The sequence below is a fragment of the Falco rusticolus genome, chromosome 5 (assembly GCF_015220075.1).
Source record: "Falco rusticolus isolate bFalRus1 chromosome 5, bFalRus1.pri, whole genome shotgun sequence".
Lineage (NCBI taxonomy): Eukaryota > Metazoa > Chordata > Aves > Falconiformes > Falconidae > Falco > Falco rusticolus.
In genome coordinates this window covers 12,693,988-12,716,487 of record NC_051191.1, presented here as the reverse complement: position 1 = coordinate 12,716,487, position 22,500 = coordinate 12,693,988, and the positions used below count along the sequence as shown (strand labels likewise).

Here is a 22,500-nt window from a genome sequence, read left to right as displayed (position 1 = left end):
TTCAGAATAAAAAGGTAAGCCCAGGGAAACAGAAGAAACAATGTTCAAAGATAAGCCCAGGAAAACAGAAGAAACAATGTTCATAATTAGTGTATATACCGTTTTAGTGCAGGACCAAATTTTTATCAGGAATAGGAGTAAAATAGGTCTCTGTGATGATTCTTTGAAATCAAATGAGATTTAGTACAGCATATGTATGTGGTTTATTAGGCGAAACTCTGTAAGGTGAGTTTTCTAAAGTAAATTTCCAGTCTGTTTTTTCAGCTGGATAATCTATTACATTTAGCTTTTCCCACTTCAGCCAGTGCTTGTTAAAACTTCTCCCTTTGTGTCCATGTGTTAAGATGATGGACAGTATTTGCTGATTCAAGCTTATCTAAGCTTTTAACAGGAAAATCTTGGATCAACTCAACCTGCTTGAGCCAACAATCTTGTAACTGCCTGAATCTGAGGAATGGTTTCACAGTAATAAACAAACACAAGTAGTTTATGGAACTCTGTTGAAGAAAAGAAAAACTTTCTGTATTAACACATTCATGTCCACTTTTTAAAATGGCTCTAAATAATTTTTAAAAGTCTTAATCCATCCTTTTCTTGTATCACTGGACAGAAACTTAGTTAAAAAGAATGGCATATGCCAAACCACGAGCTCCCTGCTCACCGATGGAGCAGAAAGGTGTTTGTTGCTCAGATTATGTTTTCTGCTCCTGGTAGTTCTGAAAAATTCACATATGGCCCTCAACTTCTCACTTACCATCTATTTCCCTCTGTTTTCTGATTTATAAAATAGTTTTTCTTGTGGTATTACAGTAATTACTCCAGAGCAGTCTTTGGGGGCTAGGAGAGATGCCTCAGTAGGTCTAGGATGACTCAGAGTGTAACTGACTGGGGTATCCTCTAGCCCGTTGAAACAGGGGGCCAGGGCAAACCATGCTGCATGTCCCCCTTCCCCTCTTCCTCCTCTCCTTCCACGACAGCCTTGACATGCTGATCTCAGCATTATGTCAATGCTTCAGGGAGATCACTGTTGCTTTTTTTTTTTTTTTTTTTCCGAAAGAAAAGGGACAAACACTGACAGAGGAAAGGCAATTAATATGAAAAATAGAGAGTGTATATGGGACAGAAAACAGCCCTTTTATGAAGGTCAGTTCCTTCTGACATCCTTCACTGTCCCTAGATAATATGCTCCTGAGTATGTTTGTTCTTTAACAAACACACCCATGGGGAGGGAAAATAAAAGAAGAGGGAAAGAGGGGACGAGTAGTGAATTTGATAGAAGAATGTGGAGATCGAGAGGTTTTGCCAGTGTTGAAAGAAAAAAGAATAAATTAGAACTTCTCTTCGTGTATTTTAAACAGCTTTGAAGTTTTAATGCGAAGTTGTGCATAGTAAGAAAGACCATTTTCCCCATGGATATCAGCTAACTGATTGCCCCAGGGGCAGAATGGGTGGCAAAAGGAGATGCATGAAAACCCAGTCTTAAACAAGCCATGATTTTATGAGACTTCTCAGCTTCAGAAATGTTTTGAGGTTCATCCATATCACATGTTTTACTGCCTGAACAGTCATGTATACAGAACACAGTATGACTGTAGTGTTTGTGTTTCACTAGGTATGTGTTTTTTGCGCATCCTTTATGTTCTGCAAGTGACAACACACAGTTGGCAAGACAACAAAGATGAAAGGGAACAGGCGGTCTCATCTATCTATGCTATTGGAACTCAGTGAATAATTTGTAATGAGTAATTTAGTCTTAAAATGTCACTTTTTTATGTTCCTGACTGTACATTTGTTAATTAGGTAAGAATTACTAGAATCAATAAATATATTGCTGGTATACCCCAGCCCAAAATTACGAATAATTAAGACATACATCTCCTTCTTCACTGACATGAGTTTCTTTTCCCAGATGCCAGTCTGTTTAGTTTGGTCTGCTTACCACCCCTGCACGGTAGCAGTGTTGGTGGCAGTTTTCACAACTGATAGAAGTTAGAACAACCTGGAGGCTGCGCTAAATCATACCAGGACACAAACAGGATTGAAAAATCCCCAGGATTAAGTTTAGGTAGAAAGAATGTCGAAAAGACTTTATCACTTTCCTCCCCAGGTGAAATAACAGGCATTCAGAGGCACATGATCTGGCTGCAACTCACTTCATTAATCAAATCAATGTGAATTTTAAATTTCAAATACAATATCTGAATATACAATTTTAAAATGGTGCTGGTGGAGTTTCCAGCATTTGAATTACAAATTTGCTTTTTGCTAATCCATTCCCTAACAGAGATCAAACACTTGAAAATTCATGAAAAGCAAACATGAAAGGGTCACAAACATGGTCAAATGTTACCTGGCTGTTTAATTCAAATGGATACTCAAAGAAAATGTTTCCAATATTTGTTCAGCCCTTTCTTTCTAGTTAGCTTAAAAAATTAAAGTTAAATGGCAGACTAATACTATGTGCAAATCAAGAAAAAGAATCAAGGAGACTGGAAGACAGAAATACAGAAGAAGATCATAAAGAGAGATGGGCACATCTGGAGTCATATTGGATACCAGACTGAGCCTGTGGATGCTCACACTCATAGCTGGGATTTAACCTCTGCTAAAAATAGCTGTAAAATCTGGAAACAAGTTTAAATTTGGAATATTTCTGTCATTCATCACGACTGTGATAACCGGTTCTGTTGTATACACATTGCCAGAAAAATATATTAATATCCCAAAGTCCACCTACATTTTGAGCCAGTAGTCAAAGTTTAGCAATTTGGGTACACATTTCCTTTCTATTTCACTGTTGCAAGTGCTATTGACAGCAAAGTCAAATATGCCTTTAGCAAAAAGGAAAGAAATAATGGGATTCTTGTTTCTAAAGTTCTGCCTAGTCACATTCAGCACATATTTTATTTTCCTGCCTTACAATGATCTACAAACAGAACCATCTCATTTCAGTTTTTCACACATTTTCTTTGTGTGGATCTCCCTGAAATAGGCAAGCTGTCAGTGACAAAGCTTAGTATCAATCTCGTATTAAGTTGAGAAATGGGAATTACAAAAGGAAAAAAGCTAGCAGCCACAATCAGTACTGTAGCTACAAACAACTTTTTTCACTTCATCAACCAAACTTATACTAGAGGGATGATCTATGATGCTACCTGTCACTGATGTTATTGCTGTTTCTGAAGACAAATTGTTTTACATAATGGGCAAGTACTTATGGGGGAAAAAAAGAACCACAAGGAGGGTAAAGTTTGCCAGAAGAAAACCCAATTCTTCCATCCTTATAAATGCCATGAACTCCTGTCATGCCACAATTGTCTTATAAATCTAAGCACTGCTCATACAAGCTCACCCACTTCAAGTCATGTTTAGAAGAACCTTTTCATTCAACAGCAACTTGCTTTTTGCAGGTGCACAACTATTACCTCACTACAAGATCAAGCAAAATGGAGAAAAGGGAAGGTGGTCCTGTCTCATGCCCAGTGTGCTTTCTTCAGTTTGTAGAGACCTCAGCCTATAACCCAGTTGGGAGCTCCCCACAACTCCTGCAGTCTACCATTTAGTCTAGCAAGCAGTGCTGTTGAACTTGGTCACTCTGTTATAAGGAAGACATTGTAGCTGTTAAAGATGGGTTTAATAGGATTTTTGAAAAAGGAAGACTAGTTTGGGGATTTTTTAGCTTTATTGTTGTCCATGAAAGAGTATGAAAAAGTATGAAAAGACATGTAAGTATGATGGATCAATGAAGGTAGCTTGCTCAAAGAATTCAAAACGATGGTTGCCAGATACGTAAAGTTGGAAGATCTCCCTAGAGATTCTGAAAGAAAAAAAAAAAAATGACAAAGCAAAGCAGGATTGATTAATTTCTGACACTCAAGTTAGAGGAAGAGTTGTTTGAGTCATCGTGGAATAAAGAAGATTTCTAGGTTGTTCTCTTTCATATTTCTTGTTTTCATGTTTCTTCCATCCTCCTTCTTGCTGATACGCTTAAATAAAATAAGAACTTTTTTGAGTAGAGGGTTCAATTTTGTTTGATGAGATGGTTACGTCACAAAGAGGGCACTTTTCTAGAGGGAAAAGCAGGAAAGCTTTGAGGGAAAAGGAGATGATGTAACGGCTGATGGTGTTCTGTCAGGGTGAAAGTTGTGGACCCATGTGGAGTGAGCTGAAGATTGCCAGCGCTCTGAAGGGTGAGCTGCAGCAGCAATATCGTTTAACAGGATCCTTGTTTTGTTGCTTCTTTTCTTCTGGCTGGAGGATTACATAGGCTACCTCTTTGTCCCACTTTCTCTCTCTTAGACTAATTAGAGTAAGAAAAGGAAGAAACTGGTCTCAAAGAGCTTTATTTTGATTTCTTTCCCTTCGGCATATGCAGCTTATTCAGCCGAGGTGTTCTAGATGATGGGACACACATTTGCTGAGCCAACATATGTGACTAATTTTACATTCTTCTTCCTTCTGCCACGGAAATGATAAATCAGGAACTGGGTAAGTTTCAGTGTAGCTAACAGGATAGGTAGGCTCCTTTTACTCCACGCTATGGCTGAATGTTGGAAATAGTAGAGTTAAACTAAAACTAAGTCATTTAGAAGAGGCTAGGTTATCTAAACTAAATCCCATTAATAACTTACAAAGTTCTGTAGTTGTTTAAAAGCTAAGCTAGCTGTTACGGCTCAGAGTAGCTGCCTTTTATTCTCCACTAACACTGAACAGCAGGAGAGGACCTCCAGAGGTCCCTTCCAACATATATTAATCTGTGATTCTATAAAGGGAGCTTAGACAAGTTTAAATCATACGCCAAACTTAGTTTACTAAAGTCATGTGAGATGAATCTTCCCTGACAGACTGACACAATGCCTGCTTCGTGCTTCTTTTTGGGTGAGGAGTGGGTTGCAGGTATTTTGTAGACTGGAGACTGAAAGAAATCTTACGATTTTCCAAAGGCTCAACAGCAATGTCACCCAGTCACTCTGCCTGTCAGCTCCCTGCTAGAGTCATTGGACATCCCTGCTGCGCATCAGTCACGCGACAGTCAAGTCTTCTCTGTTCTTTTTATTCAAAGAGTGCCAAATTCTCTTCAAACTATTTTCTTGTAAATTTATATGTACATTATTGCATAGTTTACACACATCAGTATAACTTTTCTTGTATTTCTTTGAGAAGTTAGGACGCACTTTTCAAATTCCTACTTATGCCATCTTTGGCCTATTTGGTGTTTGCCGAAATGTGGTAGGAAGGGCTCCAAAAGCAAAATTCCAGCAAGATCTGCAAAGCAATCACTCCAGGATAAAGTAACTATTTGTGTAAATTATCTGTATGTAACAGCTATAAGACGTACAGGAATGGGTTATTTGTACTGAGTTACCATAATCTGCCATACTATTTTATTTTTTTTTTAAAGAAAGACAGTTAATTGTGATCTACTGATTGTCTTTGTTCCACAGAAAGAAATTTAATTACCTTTGGAAAATGTAGTTAATAATAAATATTTTATTACAACTGCACAACATTAATTACAATGCAATAAAAAGAAGTCTAGTTCCATTTGGAATGTGAAGTGGTCTTAGTGAGTTCATAGGACCTCTAAGAAAGGTAAGGGTACAACAGGCAGGTCGGAAAGCTCCTTCACAGGCTGGAAAACTCACTTGTGCCAGCATCTAGCCTCATGAGAAGTATGGAAGCCTCTGGGATTTTCAATAGCTTGTTTGGTGGCCTGTGGTCAAAGGTTCCCAGGTTCCCTGAACCTCCTGGGAAGCTGGGGAGGGGCTAACTGCCTCGAGCTTCAGGACTTCCAGTGATCTTTAGATGCCATGAGGCACATTCAATTTGGTACCCAAATCTGCGGGAGGTATGCATTGCTAATAGTGTTTGGTTCCTTCAAGCTTGTTATGCTGAAACCAATTCAAAGCTTACAAGTAAGGTTTCTTTCTTCCAAAAAGTGTTCTACTGATGATAGCGTCTCATGACCACCGGTTGTTTTACACATTTGAATGCTTAAAAAAAAAATAATCTGTCATTGCATTTCTACTGATAGAGACGCTTGCACAAAAAATGCTCCTGAGATCACTGACATATTTCACATAACACTGTTTACCACTGCTTAAGGGAGACTGTAAAAGTCCTGTCAAAACCATGATGAATACAGCACACAAGCACTCAGTTACTGACACAACTGCCCCTGCTGGAATTCCATACCTCAGAGGAGCAAAGAGAAATATATTTTAAAATAGTAACTTTAGCTAATGATCCTACGGTTTGATAGATAGTTACAAATCTTAGCATCAGAGATTGCAGCCACACTGCAGAACAGGGATTTTCTGAAGGATCCACACAGAATTCACAGCAGATGAGAATAAGAGGGAAGCAAGAAGTACAGACTATGGCTTTGTGACACCAAAATTATAACAACATATTCACATGTATGAACTGCCTGCGCTGGCAAGTGCCCACACTTTATTCATTACTAGAATGTCACTAGTGATTTTATGTGGGGGTAAAGATGGAGCTCAAACACTGACAAATCCTCTCTTTTTTGGTAAAGACACTGAAATACCATAGCCACATTTCCATCATTTCCATACATTTACTTCACTGGACACACTTTTTCTCCAGCCTTTGCATGAACAGCTTAGCCTGGCTCTCCTGGGGTCTGCTCATGTGGACAAAAGAAGGCACAAAAAGTATTGGAGTTGATATGTGTTGGCTGTTGAGACATCATTTACTCTTGTTTGAGAATTTGTTAAGGGTATTTTCCTTTCCAGAGCCATCATCTGGAAACAAACAAAGAAGCTTCTATGTACTGAACTAAAATGTGAAAGACCAGAGGCATAATTCTTGAAGGTACTTGACTAGTCCAGCAAGCAATACAGTACAATTTGTTCAAATAAAAAAGATTTAATTGTAATTAACAATAATTTTAAACTGTAGAAGTAGAAAGGAGAAACTCAATGCATCTTAAATGGAACAGTTCTAAAGCAGAAGCTGGTCACCCCACTGTGCATTTGTATAACACTTATTTACGGCATGCTGCAAGCTGAGTTTACAAATGGCAAGCAGATAGCAAGTAGAGCCAAAGAAAACTGACTTGCCAATATACCACTATGTCAAAAAGTGGGATCAAAATAATGTTCTGTTTTCATCTTCATCATATGGCTTTGTATATGCTGCCTATTATCAAATTTGTCTGTCTCATGTAGGCTTGTGTGTACCTACAAGCATACATATACGTACACCTATTTATATGCATGATCTGCAAAATGAACAACTGAATAAGCAAGGTGTAGGTTTTAAGGAAAATGTAATTTTAAAGTTCCATATGAGCAGTGACCTGAAGGTAAAGATCTAAGTAATATAGTTGAAAATTATATTCATGTAAGTTAAAAACATGCTGTAGGAGCCAGCACCATTATTTCTGTGTGTACACCTACATATTCCTCTATATCAGTACTTCTATCTATACACTGGAGTAGAGAAATATTAGCTAACAATAGATGCATCTAATTGAAATGTGTATGAATGGTATGTACTATGCGCTATCATTTCTTTCTGCAACTAATTTAGAATTCAACGGAATAATATGAAGTCTTTTACTACTTAATTAAACTTTTGTAATGCCTGTTTTACCAAGATGAATAAAATGCATAAATTGTATGAGGTGACATCTAATGCACACAAAAAAGAGAAATGTAAAAAATCAGAACAGTGGGTACATTAAACTGATTCTTAATAATTGAAACCAATTTAATCATTTGAGATTATTTTATTCTAGCTGACGTAATACTGTAGCAGTTTTATTCTAATTATAACCTGTTTCATTTTACTCTGCCTTTCTAGTTAATTATTACAGTCAATTTGTAAAATGACATGGTTCCACATTTGCATAGGTCACTATTAAATAAATGAATAGCTGAAATTACTCTAGCATTGAAGTGTCAACTTTGGTAGAAGTCAAGAGGACTTCAAATGTTCTTCTAACACCCCTTAATGTGTTAATGACCACTATTAAACTGCAATTAAAAGGCCAGAGAAAAAATGCACGAAACAGTTAATAGAAAAATAGCAGACACACAATTAAAACACTTCAGTTTTTGACTGATAGAAAATAAAGTGATACGCTGAAAGAAGTATAGTATGAATCTATGCCTAACACATGACAGAACTGACAGTTTAATGATAACAAATCATAGGCTGCCTTTTTTGGAGCATTACACGTCAGCTTGACATTAACATCAGTAGTAAACAAGACAATGTAATGATTTTGCCTTGTATTTAAATTGCTACCTATTATGGTACTAAATAATAGCTTTAAATAACTTGGTGTCCAGGCTAGTGATGTACTGTGTTTGTATGAGACAGTACTGAAAGATATGTTTAAGTTTTTTGTCATCCTAAATAAAGGATATATGTATGTCTTAGCGGTGCAGCCTACCACGTTTGCATCTGAAACCTTTCCTGAATCCATAACACTGTCATTAGGTTTGTTTGCTCACGAGAGGAACAAGTAGTGATGATCTAGTCCTAACTCAAAGCAGACCAGATTTTTAGGTATCAAGTGGTGTGCGTATAACTCCTAGGCAGCAGCTCAATCAGAGCTATGCTAGAGCTATCGTATTAAACATGTTACTTCAAAAGCACACTTTACTGAAAGGTGAACTGAGTAGTAAGGGGATGGCACGTGTGATTCCAAAAACTAAATTATGTTCAACATGAAAATCAACATTATGTCTGAAAATTTAAATACATAATGTCAGAAAATTCAAAGCTATGGTTCCCACAGGAATTAAAATTTGACCTCTATGTACATAGGTAGTATTTCCTATTACTGCTACATTTTAATCATTCACATAATCTACATCTCTGCAATCTAGATGAGTTATGTTTGCCATGGGAAATATGACTTCTTGATTTCCTGATTATTATTTGTGTGTTGTGTATGCTCATCCATAAAATTAAATTAGCTTTATGGGTTAAATCCAGTTCTGAGTTACAGCATGTAAAACCATTCTATTTTTAGTGATCTAGTGGATTTAATTATTCCATTAATATAAAAAAAACTTATTTCTTATGCTAAGTAGAACAGAATTGCTACTCTCCCTAAAACTCCATCTGTGATATTGCTTAGCCCATTGTAAATAAGCATTTACTTCTTAGATCAATGGACTAAGGAGCCATTGCTCTTTCTTATCATTATGTCTTTTCACTTATGTGAAATGAGCAAAGAAGGACCAGCACATCAACTTTTCTGCACTTCCTTTGCACAGATAACATGCATGTTTTAACGCATTCTATAAATCAGTATGAAAACAAAACTGGTCTTTGCTTTCTCCTTATGTTGACTTTATTAAGCAAGTAATGTCAGAAAGCCACACAAATTTGGAGGAAGATTCAAAGACCATGTTGCACATTCTTATACGAGAACAAAATTACGGTTGCAGAGGACTAAGTTTTAAAGGATATTTAGGCATTTAAAAATGTAGATAGCCTCCCAATGGGATTTTCAAAGGTTAGATTATTTTTAAAATCCTGCTAGGCACTGAATGTATTTCTTTGAAGTTCTCATACATGTGTAAGTTCATACATTGGAGAAAAAAATGCACATAATCAATGAAATAATTGGAATAGATTCAACCATATCCATTTCATGTGCACCACAGATTTTCATGTGCTTAAGTCTGTTTGTGTCCAGATCAATGCAACTTCTTTTGCTGTTAAAAATGAGAGATAGTAGTTACATTGTGCAGCTGCAGCACTAAATTGTCCATTATTTATAGCTTCTCTATTTCAAAATATCATTTATTTAAAACATTCAAGGTTCTAGTCCTGCTGAGGACTAAACCCCAGCTGAATGTGAATGGGAAAAATTAAAAAGAAAAAAGAGAAAAGATATTTCATCACATTTGCACAGTTCAAAAAAATTGTTAAAAAATATATTTTCCCAGGCTTTTTGTATTACATCAATTTGCCTTTCAGAATCGCAAAGAATAAAAAGCCTCAGTACACTTTTTTTGAGAATATTTTTTGTGCAGATAGTTTGACTGGAACTCGGGTTCACCCGAAATATATATGTATGTAACAACCATGTTATTTCACTTTTATAGGTTCAGTACCTTATCTATTCTTGCGAGCCGCCTCTATGGTCTTTCCCTTTTCAACGGTCCTTAACACCTGTCAGTACGAAGGAGAGCCCAACAGACCCTCTGCTGGTTCTTCTTCCTTGTTGATCCAAACATGAGCCAGTTTACAGCTGGGCTGATGCAGACAGGCAGAAAGACACGAGGACCGTCCTTACATGACCCCAGTCCCCAGTTCTTGCCATCAGAGGAGCGCTCAGCCTGCTCCAGCTGCAGAAGCCCAGGTACAGCAGCAGAGCATCCTATTTACATCAGCTAAAACAATGACATGCACCCACCTGCCCAGACAGCACTGTGTACCACCACTAGCCAGATCAGGGCAAGAGAAAGAAGCAAGAGTATGTGAAAGCACAGAAAAGTCAAATGGAATAACAAACTTAGGCAAAGGAAGAATAGAGTACAGCATTAGGTGCTCTGCAACAAAAAATATAGTAATATTTGTGAAGCAGAAGAAAGTACAAACGTCGTTTGGGCTTTCTATAGGGAAAAAAATAACTAAAGCACAGAAATTGTGACACGGAGTAACTCCAGATAAGGGAGAAGATTAAATGATGCCAAATTTAGATATTCCTTTAAAATTATACTCAAAACCATAGCGGTGTTAGTTAATTTAAACACTCTAGTTAACTTGTGATATTTGTAAGCATTTGTAAACCAATCTTTTTTTAAACATCAATTTAGAAAGGCCACGAACCAGTGTTAGTAAGCATGACAGAGTGAGAGAAAATAAGGTTTTTATGTTTGGGGGAAAAAAATATGGACCTATAAACAAATTTAAACGGATTTTTTTCAGTTTTCTTTTAGTTTTCTGAAGTGTTTTGTAAAAACTAAACTAAGCCAAACCAACAAAAAACCCATTCTACCTATTGCTTTGCAGAATATTTAGGTCGACTTTCGTGGTCATATTGTAAAAGCAGAACTTGATGCAGAACCGAAGATACATATATATATGTATATTTAATTGTAAAGTTGAGAAAAATGTAGATGTATTTAAAGCAGGGATGACAGTTGTTGAGCATTGTGATGTATCATCTTGACATGAATTGAATGAGGTAGATTAGTGACTGACACTAGCAATGTCAGAATTTACACTGCAGCACACACAAACTCTGTGGAAATATACTATTAGCACTCAGAGTAAGCAGCGATGAGTAATGAGATAAAAATTGACAGTGTCAATAGTCATAAGCCCTCACAGTCAAGAATAATGAACTGTACTATGTGTATGTATATTAATATGTGTGTATATCTGTCTGTCTGAAATATATCTATAGTAACTTTAATTACACTAATTTTTGTGAAGCAACAATCCAAAATCATAGCTAAGACAAGGAATCTCAGTGAGGTCTACTTAAAGTCTATGGAGTGTGATTTACTCTATATGTACCTTCACCCCTGTACGTGGTGTAGGCATGCAGTTGACACTACTGCTTACCCTATTTCACGTGTCAGAATCTGGTCTAACACAGCTCCACAGAGTTGTAAGGCAAATGCCACATTTTGTAGGACTCCTTTTCTAAATGCTGGTTCACTTCTTTAGAGTCAGACCAATAGTAAGTTTTACAGGCACAGGGGAAAGCAGAGATACATATTGTACCATAACAATTAAAGAATATCATGATACAGCGATTAGTCCCGTTTGATTAAATTTGTTTCCAGCCTTGATTGCCTGAGATATATTGGGCAAGTGACTCAAGAAACCAGGTCCAAAGTCCGCATCACTTTGGGGTGCAGTAGTAGCAATGCAGAACTTTCTGCCTCTGGCAGAGGTGGGAACTGCAGACATCTGGCTTTGCTGGAAAACACCTCAGGTGGGATAAGTGTATTCAACAGCTGCATCTCCAGCTCAGCTCTCACATGCTCAGAAGGATACAGGGCCCAAAACAAAGCAAGAAGGTAACTCCATCACACACTACATGCTAGTGAGCGAGAAGAAAGGTGTTCAAAGTTTCCTTTGTGATGGAGAAACCCATTATTGATGGCGTATGTGGGTTAAATCACCTTTTCCTCAGTTTCCCTCTGTAGAAGCCCCTTTCGAAGTAAATCACTTTGACAGTCTCAGAGTAAAATTATTATTTCAATGCCAACTCTGGATAGCCACCAAAATGTTATAAGGATGGGAACTTTGTTAATGGTTCAGTGGATAGATAATTGTCATCTTTTGTCCTGCTTTCTCTCTAATAATGTTTGTATCATCTTGACATGGAATAGATTAGTGACTACCACTAGCAATGTCGGAAATAACACTATGTTGTATCAAAAAATTAAGTAACGTATTTTGCAGTCCATGACATAAACGTGGAGAGATACGTATTTGGCAATAAGCTGTGCTTTCGTCTTCAGTAGCCTGGAGCAGAGGCCCAAGTATGTCCTTCTGGTCCACCCATGGCTCCCAGAGCAACCATTACAGTGCCCCAGGCAGATGGTAGGCAGGACAGATCTTTAAAGATTAATTCCTCTGCATTTATTAAAAAAGGATCTTACACAAGTTTGGTGCCATCTAAAGTTAGCAATTAAAATAGGAAAACAGTGGTGTTTCGTTGCTGTGGAGGGTAGGGAGACAAAACCTTTAAGAAAATAGAAGCTGTCAGAAAAGATAAAAACAAATACAGTGAAATACCAAAGACTAATTGAACTTCACATATGGAAGGAGAGACACAGCAATGTCTCATTTAGATTTCTATTGCCCCTTTTGGAGAGGAAATGAAATAATGGGCATCTGCGTGTTGTATCTGCTGTGATTTTATTTCATTTTCCTTCTTTTTGTTGCTCTATAAAACAAAGTTTCCAGGATGATTTATGTGTCAGGTTTATATTTCCAGTTTTTCTAATGGAGCAATTTTATTTTAAAAGGTAAAATATATTTTTTAACCTACCAGTGACATCATTCTCCACATTGGATCAATTATCTATGCACTGAATAAAGTTTAATTGAACCCTTTTAAATCTGTGCAGCTGTTGTGCAGTGAAATAGGCAGGTGGATTATCTCATTAGTATGAATCTAAATGTTCTGTGGTCTCTGCACATTTTAATGTGTGTGGTGTATATATTTGGTAATAGTTCTTAAGTTGTTAAAAATAAGATAAATGGTACAAGAAAACTTTGATAATAATTTATGTAATATTTGGTTCTTAAATGGGATGAATTAAAGGCATTAAAATGATGAGTGATTTCACAAAACCTATTCCAGCAGATGGACTGAATGAAAGTATTAATTTGAAAACTTCTGACCTATTTTAATTTTATTTTAGGAGCGCTCTGTTTTATGCATTGATGTTACGTTACTATCAGGATTTTAACTGGTTTTCCTTCCAATCAGCTTAGCCAACTTTAATCCTTTTGTAAGGTTTACCAACCTCAAACATTTCTACCTCATCTTTCAGCAATCTATTTTCAAAAGATATTATTTATTCCTAGGACCAAATTCTGACACTGCTTACACAAGTGATTAGGGCATAAAGCTGAAAAAATGGGCCAGGACCACAGCGTGTATAAAATGCTGCAAAGTAACTGCGCTATGTTGGCTTACCCACCTGAGAATGTAGCCCACTGTTTTCAGATCTGAGGGTGGAGGATCAGTGGGAGTTCTGCTTGGGGATGGTGTGTCTCTGACCTACCACTGAACCTACTGATTGCTAATGTCAGGTAGTTCTGAAGTTACTCAGTGAAAAACTGGCCTGGTGAAGATATCCAGGATTTAAAGGTCAGTCCTGTGCCTTTGCTGAAGTCCCATAAAGACAGCAGTTACGTGGGACGAAGAAGGTATGCGTGGCGTTACTGCCAAAGGGGACCCCCCTGTGGGCACTGAGCTGACTCCAGCCTTGCCAGCTCCGAGGAGGTAAAGAAGGTTTCCCTGTCTGCGGGAAACACATCTTTCGTTTGCATGTGGAAAGGAGCATGCTGGTGAGCTCCTGCAGTTCCTGGACACGAGAGCAACCCTTCTTCTGAGGATCACAATGTTTTCTCTTTTGGGTTAGTATTGAAGACCCCCTTCTCATCTTCCTAAAGAGTTGAGTACCAGAAGAAGTTCCCAGGAAGAGAAAAAGAACAATCTTGAGACAAAAAAAAAAGAAACAAAAAAAACCGGGGGCGGGGGTGTGTGTGTGAAGAAGTCAAAAGCAAAAAGCACAGGGAGAGCAGAAGACACAAACTAGGAGTTACAAATTAATTGAGAGAAGAAAGGGAATGGACACTTACCAATCTGTAAAGTTTTATTTTACTTCACAAGAATATGTAGAAGCTTGACATGTCACATATATGTAGCTCACACCGAAGCCATCGCACCAAATGCCTAGGAGAAGTGGCCGCAGACCATCAGTGTCTTCCATCAGCCCTCATATTCAGCAACATGTAAACTGCTATCTTGGGATGTGCCATCTCTGCAACTGCATGAGTTGATTCAGGTATGAGAAGCAGTGGTCACACAGAATTTACTGTGTGTAGTATTTATATAAATAGTAGTAGCAGCAGTATTTGAGCAGCAAAGGAAATCAGCCCATGTGGAGCGCGTACTGATAACCTGCTTCCACACATGGAGGCAGCACCACACAGCAGGGCTTACTGGATGCGTTCATGGACTTACATTTCTTACAGCATATTGGGACATTTCAAATTGGTTAATTTAAAACTCGTTATGTTGCCTTTTGTCTTCATGTTCCACTTTGATTTGTACCAGAAACTTCCAAAGTTAAAATAATATTTTGTTGCCTTTCTCCTTGCTTTCCTTCCCTAAGGCTTGAGCTAGAGAAGCAGATTTTCAAGCTCAGGGCTTGTTGTCTGTGACTCAGTGGAGGATAGATAGCACACCCTAACATTACAGAAGTTATAAGCTATCCTGGTATCTAAGAATAACATGGGAACAAATTCCCATAAATATACACGCAAGGAAAAGTGTTAGAAATACATACTGTGCATATATGGTATTTAGCAACAACAATCAGAAGTTCTCAGTAGAAGAACTAGAGATGAATGAAATCACAAAAAGGAACACTTCTCTGTATCTTCAAAACCTTTTTTTTTTTTTTTCCTTTTGCTGTAGTGCTGAAATATTAAACTTGCTTTGGACATCTTGGGCAGCACTTCAGCTGGACCACAGGGAACGGGCATCCTAGGGCATCCTAACCTGGAAGAATCCTCAGCAGCAAGTTTTTAAACAACTGTTAAACACGCTTGTGAGCCTAATAGTAAAGACGTGTTACAGTTAAAGGTTATACTCAGTGCCCTGACCCATCCTTTAGATATCATTCTAATCTTAGAAGGATTAAGCAACAAACGCATAACATGTAAGAACCGTAAAGGTGTGCTTGGGAGGGGTCTATGAAGGAAATACTTAAAGGAATGCCTCGTTGCCAACAGGCACTGCTGCTCCATTTTATGTACCTCCCAACAGCTGACTGCAGAAGCTACTTCAGTTCCAGCTCTGTTGTACGGCCTGGGGGATTAGTGAAAGAGACCACCCTGGAGGTTGTTAAATAGAAAAAATAACGTGCCTGCCAGCTGGGGGCCAATTGATTGCTGCTAGTGTGTGTAAGGCAGTGATGAGGGGGAGGTGGAGAGGTGATGGGATTTGCTCCTGAACAGTTGGTTTTGTGAAGGACTCTCGCTGCCTCAAAGCTGTTGAGGCCCTTGCAATTGTCCTATAGTTTCTCCCTGAGTGGCTGCTAGGTTTTCTTGCTGGAAAAATTTATGGATGTAGCCTAGTCCTGAAGGAAATGTAATTATTAGCAATGAAAGGGTTAGAGGCCTGCTCCTGCCTGGTACTGAGCACCTTTACAACCCACTGCATTTGGCTGCATATAGGATCAAACCCTGTAAGAACTATAAGGACTATAAGGTCCTTTCCCTTATGCGAGAAGGACTTGCAACAAGAGCTTTAGGGTTTTCCTTAAGTATAGTAAAATCGTGCACAGTGCTATTCTGTTCCAGGAAAACAAGATTCTTTAAAAATATTTGTGGAAATCATCTCTTTTTCTTAAGGCCCCGAGGACATTCAGTAGATATAGCAGTGTGTTTTTCAGTCTTTCTAATTTACAGTTTTGTTTACAAAACCTAAATTAAATCTCTACATGCAAATGAAATGGCTTAGTTATTGCTGCAGGCAGAGGCTAGCAAGTGGGGTCTATCCTACCCTACATGTAAACATGAATAAAAAATATGTGCATGTTTATCTAAATGCAGGGCATTTATCTGGAGTGATAAAATGATAGCTGCTGTTTGATTATACTAATAATATTCAACTCTTTTTTTATACCGCTGCTGAGACTGTCAGCACCATTTGCCCAATCAGGGAACTTGAGATACTTAAACAGTAACTTTCTGTGATGCTGAAATTTGATGCATTTTTTCTCTGTTTTCTGTCTTTTGGTTTCTAATCCATGACAGAGTTGTCAATTTTACCAATGACTGCTTGGTTTTGTTAATATCCTTTTGAGGATGGTTTTGTCATAGATATTTTGACAGTCCTGTTAATGCAGCTCCACCAGCTATCCTTTACCCAGAGTCTTGATGAGATGATCAAAGAGTTCTAGAACATTTCCTTTTTTAGCCAACTCTCTGACTTTTACCTCATCACAGTCTGCTCATCAAAATCTCATACACTGGGTACTGGGATAATTTTGGCAGCATATCGGTGGTTTTAGACAGGGGAAAGAAGTATTGCAAGGAAAGTTTTACCCTGTTACTGTAAGCTTGACATAAATCATTGCTGTTGCTGTGTGTTTGTGTCAACCTATTGCAAACAGGCACCCTCAGAGATGGACAGTGCTTGTTGTAGATATTATGGAAAATTTAATTTTGAATTCTTACTGCCTTTGAAATTTCCCAGAGGACAAGATCTGGTCAGAACTGGGAATAAACACTAAGTTTTCCTGACTGCACAGCAACCATGTGAGCAAAGCCTCTGGTCTCCATTTCATAGGATAAAGGCAAATGCATCTCCCAGTATTTCCAGTCTTAGAAATGGTTAAAGCACTTCACAAATAACTCGTCTTACCTGAATCTCTGCATTTAGCTGCAAACCAAGCATACTGCACAGCAGCAATTTACCTGTTACTGAATATGAGATCCGATGGAAGATGATGTGAACCACGGAATTTCTTCAGTGCTGTTAACCTTCCCCATTGTTTGTACCAAGTTCTCAAAAATACAGAGATGCTGAAATTCCCTATTTCAGAAAAGGTCCCTACCACAATGGCCTTTGTGGTAAGACAGTCTGATAGCAGCTTAGTTTCTCTGTTTCTATAGTATCTGTACTGACTGGGTGATTTTTAGGCTTGTAAGATTTGCTGCTTTCACACCTGTTGGCCAAGACATTATCCAGTGACCTACATTAATAGAAATGATTGATGCCTGAGATGTTTTAAACCTAGTCTTGTCACTCCTTTACCTTTTGGTACCCTGCCGGTGCAGAACCAGCTTTCTCAGCTGGAGGATGAGGTCAGTTCTTCCTACACCAGACTGCTACCCAAAGCCCTTATCTCCCTCTTGGGTCCCTAGCCTTCCCCCCCCCCCCCCCCCCCCCCCCCCCCCCGCCCTGTTGTCCCAGTTAAGAAGCTTCAGCTGCTGGTTGTGTTTTTGTATGCCAGGAGCTGGGTATCATTTTTGTGCATCGCTTGGCCATTTGAGTGTTCTTCATCCTCTGGGGCTGGTGAGGTTTTTGTCATATCCACACATCCAGTCTCACAGAAGTGTCTTGCATGCTTGTGACCATTTCCAGTAATAATAATCTGTGGAAAAGGAATCAGTATAATTATGATACTGATTAATTTGATACTACTGTAAGTGGGAAGATCAGTAAGGATAAGTGTCTTCTACATTGCTACAGATAATTAACAATATCTTAGTGAAATCCAGTGATATTTAGAAATGGTATGTCTTTTGCAGCTATCCAATTCTAAAAAAAAATATATAGTCTTTGTTGTTGCAGAAGAAAAAGTAATTTTGCCAAATACAAAGAACTGTTTGAGGATGGTGAAATGGCTATAGGTTGCCAAAATCTGCAGCTGGACAGGACATTCTGGAAAGATATCAGCAGGGAATTTAATAATCACAGTTCCCTACAGTCCACCAGCCATCTGATTTTACTTTCTTCGCATTTGTACACATGTTTTTGTTTATTATGTAATGAAAATTTGACACATGTAAACATACTAAGTTAAGTGGGATTTGAAGGTGGGCTTTAGCTGGAGAAATCCCATAAAAATGTCTAAACTCATTTTTTTCTTTCAGGCCAGAGGGTTTTAGAGAGATCAACTTTCTACGTGGCAGCTGGGCTCCCTGTGGTGTTGTATTTTATTTTATGTTTTATAGCATGTAGCTTCTAGATTTAAAAACAAAACACACTATTCACTTCCTGAACAGACCTGCAACTGAATTAAAAAAATATTTGAAATACACATAAATTGGAAAGGAAGGTAGCACAGTATGTGAGACGCCTTTTATTCTCTAAAGGCCAAAGGAGCACAAACACAAATACAGCTTAGCGTGGGTGAGATAAGGAAAGGCTTCTTTCACCTGTGTCCCACCAAGAAACACATTGCTGTTCTCTGAGGAGCTGCTCAGTGATCAGTGTGTTCACCACCATCCTGATGATCCTTTCATTCCTCCACCTCAGTCTATCTGTGCTGACTGTACAGAGGCTTCATTGTACAGGGAAGGTGGGTCCCCACATCCTATACAGCTGCTCTGGCTGTGTCCATCTGTCTGTCCATTCTACCCAGGCTCCCAGTCTGCTTACCGTGCTACTTCTGTGTTGGCTCAAAATCTTTGTTTTGGCCTTTAGTCATTGCTAGCTGAGACCAGCTTTACTCGGCCATCCTGGCTTAATGGTTGGACGTGATGACTTCAAAGGTCTTTTCCAGCCTAAATGATTCTGTGATTCTATGATTCTGTCTGCCTCCATGACCCACCCCACATACTTCCAGACTTCTAGGGCTCTGCAGATTCCACAGCTTGACAGATTGAGAAGGTTCGACTGAAATTAATATATGTGGAAATTCAAACTAAGCAATATCTGAAAGTCTTCACAGCAACATGGATAGCTCTTGCCATTAACTAAGTATATATCCATAACTGACACATTAATGATGTAATGAAAAGGTGTTCTAAGGAAATAATCTTTTAACAAAGAAAATTCAGTGAAATCCAGTAGAGAACTTGAACTATATTTTTTGATTTGCTTATATACACCATGGGAATTAAGATGAAATCAGGAAATCAGGATTTTCAAGGTGGAAATGCTTTTGGGGAAGAGATGGTGATGGCAGCCCTCAGCAATATCACAAGCAGCTTCTGGAGTTGCCCTTCAAATGGGAGCTGCTGATCAAACAGGCACCTGAGGCAGCCTAGATTTCCTCTTAGTTATTCTAGCTTCATCCAGTGGATTTCGTTGAAGTCCTTGCTACAAACTGAAGTTTCTTTTCCCTTTCCCCTCTGTTTCCACTAGAAAACCTAGAAGGGACATACATCCCTTGAGTGAACCCCTGTTTCACGTGTCAAGCTAACCCAGGAACGTGTAATCTGCACATCTCTCCTCCATCTTCACCACATCATGCTTCTAAATTTGAATCCTGGATGGGTCACATAAAGTGAAACAGTTGGGAGATTTACTGTAATCACATGCTGACATTTTCCCACATCACTAACCTACCACATGATTTAACAGGATTGTCAGCTCCTGCTTGAAGGAGGGTCAGGGCAGAAATAGCAAGGGTGTTGTAAGATGGCATGAAGGCCTCCTGACAGCACAGCCTGGGAAGCTTGTGTATTATTTGCTGTAGTCCCATCTTTTAAAAAAGCTCCTGAGGCTGTCATTTTGATATTAGCAAAAAAGTAATTTACACTTTACAAGACACCCAAACCCATAAATCTTAAAAGGCACTTCTGTTTTGAGCCTGGAAATTAAAAAGCATTAGGCCTAGTTCACCAAATGTTTGTTCGGAGAGTCTCCGACTTTAAAGTGGGAACGTAGAAATTATGTTTTCTGGCAAAACTATTCTTTTTACTATTAATAAGTGGTTTTTTTCTCTCTTCATTCATAAAAGCAAATCTACAGAGCACTTAAGAATCCAGAATATTTTGCTAAAATATTATAGAGACATTTAGTGCAATCCCCTCACTTTCTTTCCTTGTCTTTCTCCATCTCTTACACCATCCTTCTTTCTCACTCTGTATATCTTTTAGTTACTAAACCGTGCCTGTGACATGAAACTGCTCCTCCACTGCCAAGAAAGTGAGAGTAAAGGTAATAGGTGCCTTTTTCATAAAACCAAATCCAATCTATCTCACATAGTTTGCTCCTCTAACCCTAAGTACTGAAACAGACTGGGGGCAGCCAGAGGATGGGAGGAGAGAACTCAGCATGAATGAATTTGATGATACTGTGCTCACTTCAAACTTCAGATTAAAAATATATATATATATATATATATATATATAAATCAAAATATGCTTTCTTTTGGTTTTGCTTGAGACACTGTGCAAATATCAAGCAAAGGGTTACTTTTGGCTTTGATTTTGCATTTTGTTGTGATTCATTAATTTTCAGACAGTTGGAGAAACTATGTTCACACTTTATGGGATTTGTTTGGGCACTTGCACTGGTATGGTAATGCAGGCACACTCTAAAGACATTGGCACTCTCATCTCTCATGGTCTCACTAAAAAGGCTGTGGTAGGAAAGAAGCTGTGTTGGCCTCTGTGATATAGATAGAGTGTGATAAAATTGATTAGGTAGTAATGCAATATGTTACTGTTAAATAAAAAGTACATGTATCCCTGAAAAAGCATTTCTTTAATGACCAATAGCAGAGGAAGGATGTGAAACCAATGCATACGGAAGATCATCCTAGTTAGTGGTTTTGGAGAGAAAAGGACACATAATAGTTTGCCATACTCTTACCTAGTAACACCTTTTGTGAATTCTCAGGCTGCAAGATAATTGCTCTCTTGGCAACATCATTTTCATCTTCCATTTTGAGCAGCTCACATAATCTTCTGTCCAGTCTGGATATATTTATAACCTTCCTGTGCTCAGTAACAAATTCATATCCATACTTCCCAGGTGGAAAAATCTGGGTATTTTCTTTTCTAAACCATGGAGAAAAGCAGCTTTCAAACCACTTGCTTTCCTTCTTGACTAGGGACACTTGGTCCCAAGTTTTGTCTTCATTCTCCAGCCTCCACCAGGAACCAGCAGATAAGTCATTTTGGAAAAGGTCACATCAACACGTTTAGTTATTTGTGTTTTTCTGCAGATGGAAGTTTTCTTAGAAGGAAAACTACAAAACACCATCCCAAGCTGGGGCTCATCATCAGGAAGGCCTCAAAGCAAAGCTAAACACCCAGGCAGAATGCATGAGGATGTTATTATCTTTAAAAATGGAAATTTAAGCTGATGATGACCTATTAAGAAAGAAAATTGAAACTGTCAGAGCAGGAAGTGATAGGGAAATAGACATAAACCCCTTTCTGTTGTGATACCTACTATAACATACAGATCCCTTGATCTCTTTGCAATCACACTTTCAGGAGAAGGGCTACTTCGTGGAACTAGTAGGACAGTCAGCTTAAAGAGATTCACTGATGCAGGAGCTCATCTAGCCAAGTTAAATGACTGGGTTAATTTAAAAACAAATGAAAACCCCCATATAATTTTATGATCATTAATAATATTTCCTAATACTAACCCTGTCTTGTGCTTTGGGATGCAAACTGATTACTGCAGGGCCAGGAAAATCATTCTCTCCTTTACTTGGTTGGATGGATGCATTATTATTTTGTTCATCTTTCTTTAATCCCTCATTCCACTACTACAGTCAGGATACACAACTTGATGGACTAATGGTGTGATCCAATATGGAAAATCCTGTATTGTCATGTAATTATAATTCATTTTTTTTATTTTGTTCTCCTTCCTTACCTTCTAGGACATTAGAATTTTCTTCTTTTTTACTCTTAATCCTCTCAGTCCTCTCTTTCAAACTCACCACTCCCTGAAACCTTCTCTCCTGTTTCCTTATTACTCTGTTGTTATTCCCCAGCTTTGTTCTCCCTTTCAGTTATCCTACTCTCTCTACGTAATTCTTTCACCCTCATTTTGCCTTCTTGCTCTCTTCTGCTGGCCAGTGGGAAGGATGCGATGGGTCAGGCAGGGCACAGAAACTCTTACATTTAAACACAGAATCAAGCTGATTTCCAGCTTTAAAATATTTATCTTAGTATTTTAGTTGCTTGCACATTTACGGTTACATTTCCCTGTCTTTTTTGTTCTGATGAGCTCCACACAGATTCTGTGTGCTAGTGCCTGACGTATGAGGAAAGACAAGACTCTGTCTAAACTCTTTTCCTGGCTTTGGCATGGGTCTTTCTTCT

General features: G+C 38.3%; 1 long non-coding RNA gene across 3 annotated transcripts in view; it reads right to left on the bottom strand.

Annotated features, from left to right (window-relative positions):
* LOC119148853 overlaps window positions 1-22,500 on the bottom strand; it is a 77,815-nt gene that overhangs the window by 48,391 nt on the left and 6,924 nt on the right. The window contains exon 3 of one of the 3 annotated variants that reach the window (XR_005104512.1): window positions 18,554-21,531. The exons of the other annotated variants lie outside the window; for them this stretch is intronic. This is a non-coding gene — a long non-coding RNA (uncharacterized LOC119148853). Of the gene's footprint in view, window positions 1-18,553; window positions 21,532-22,500 lie in introns of those variants that run through there. 3 annotated transcript variants of the gene reach the window in all.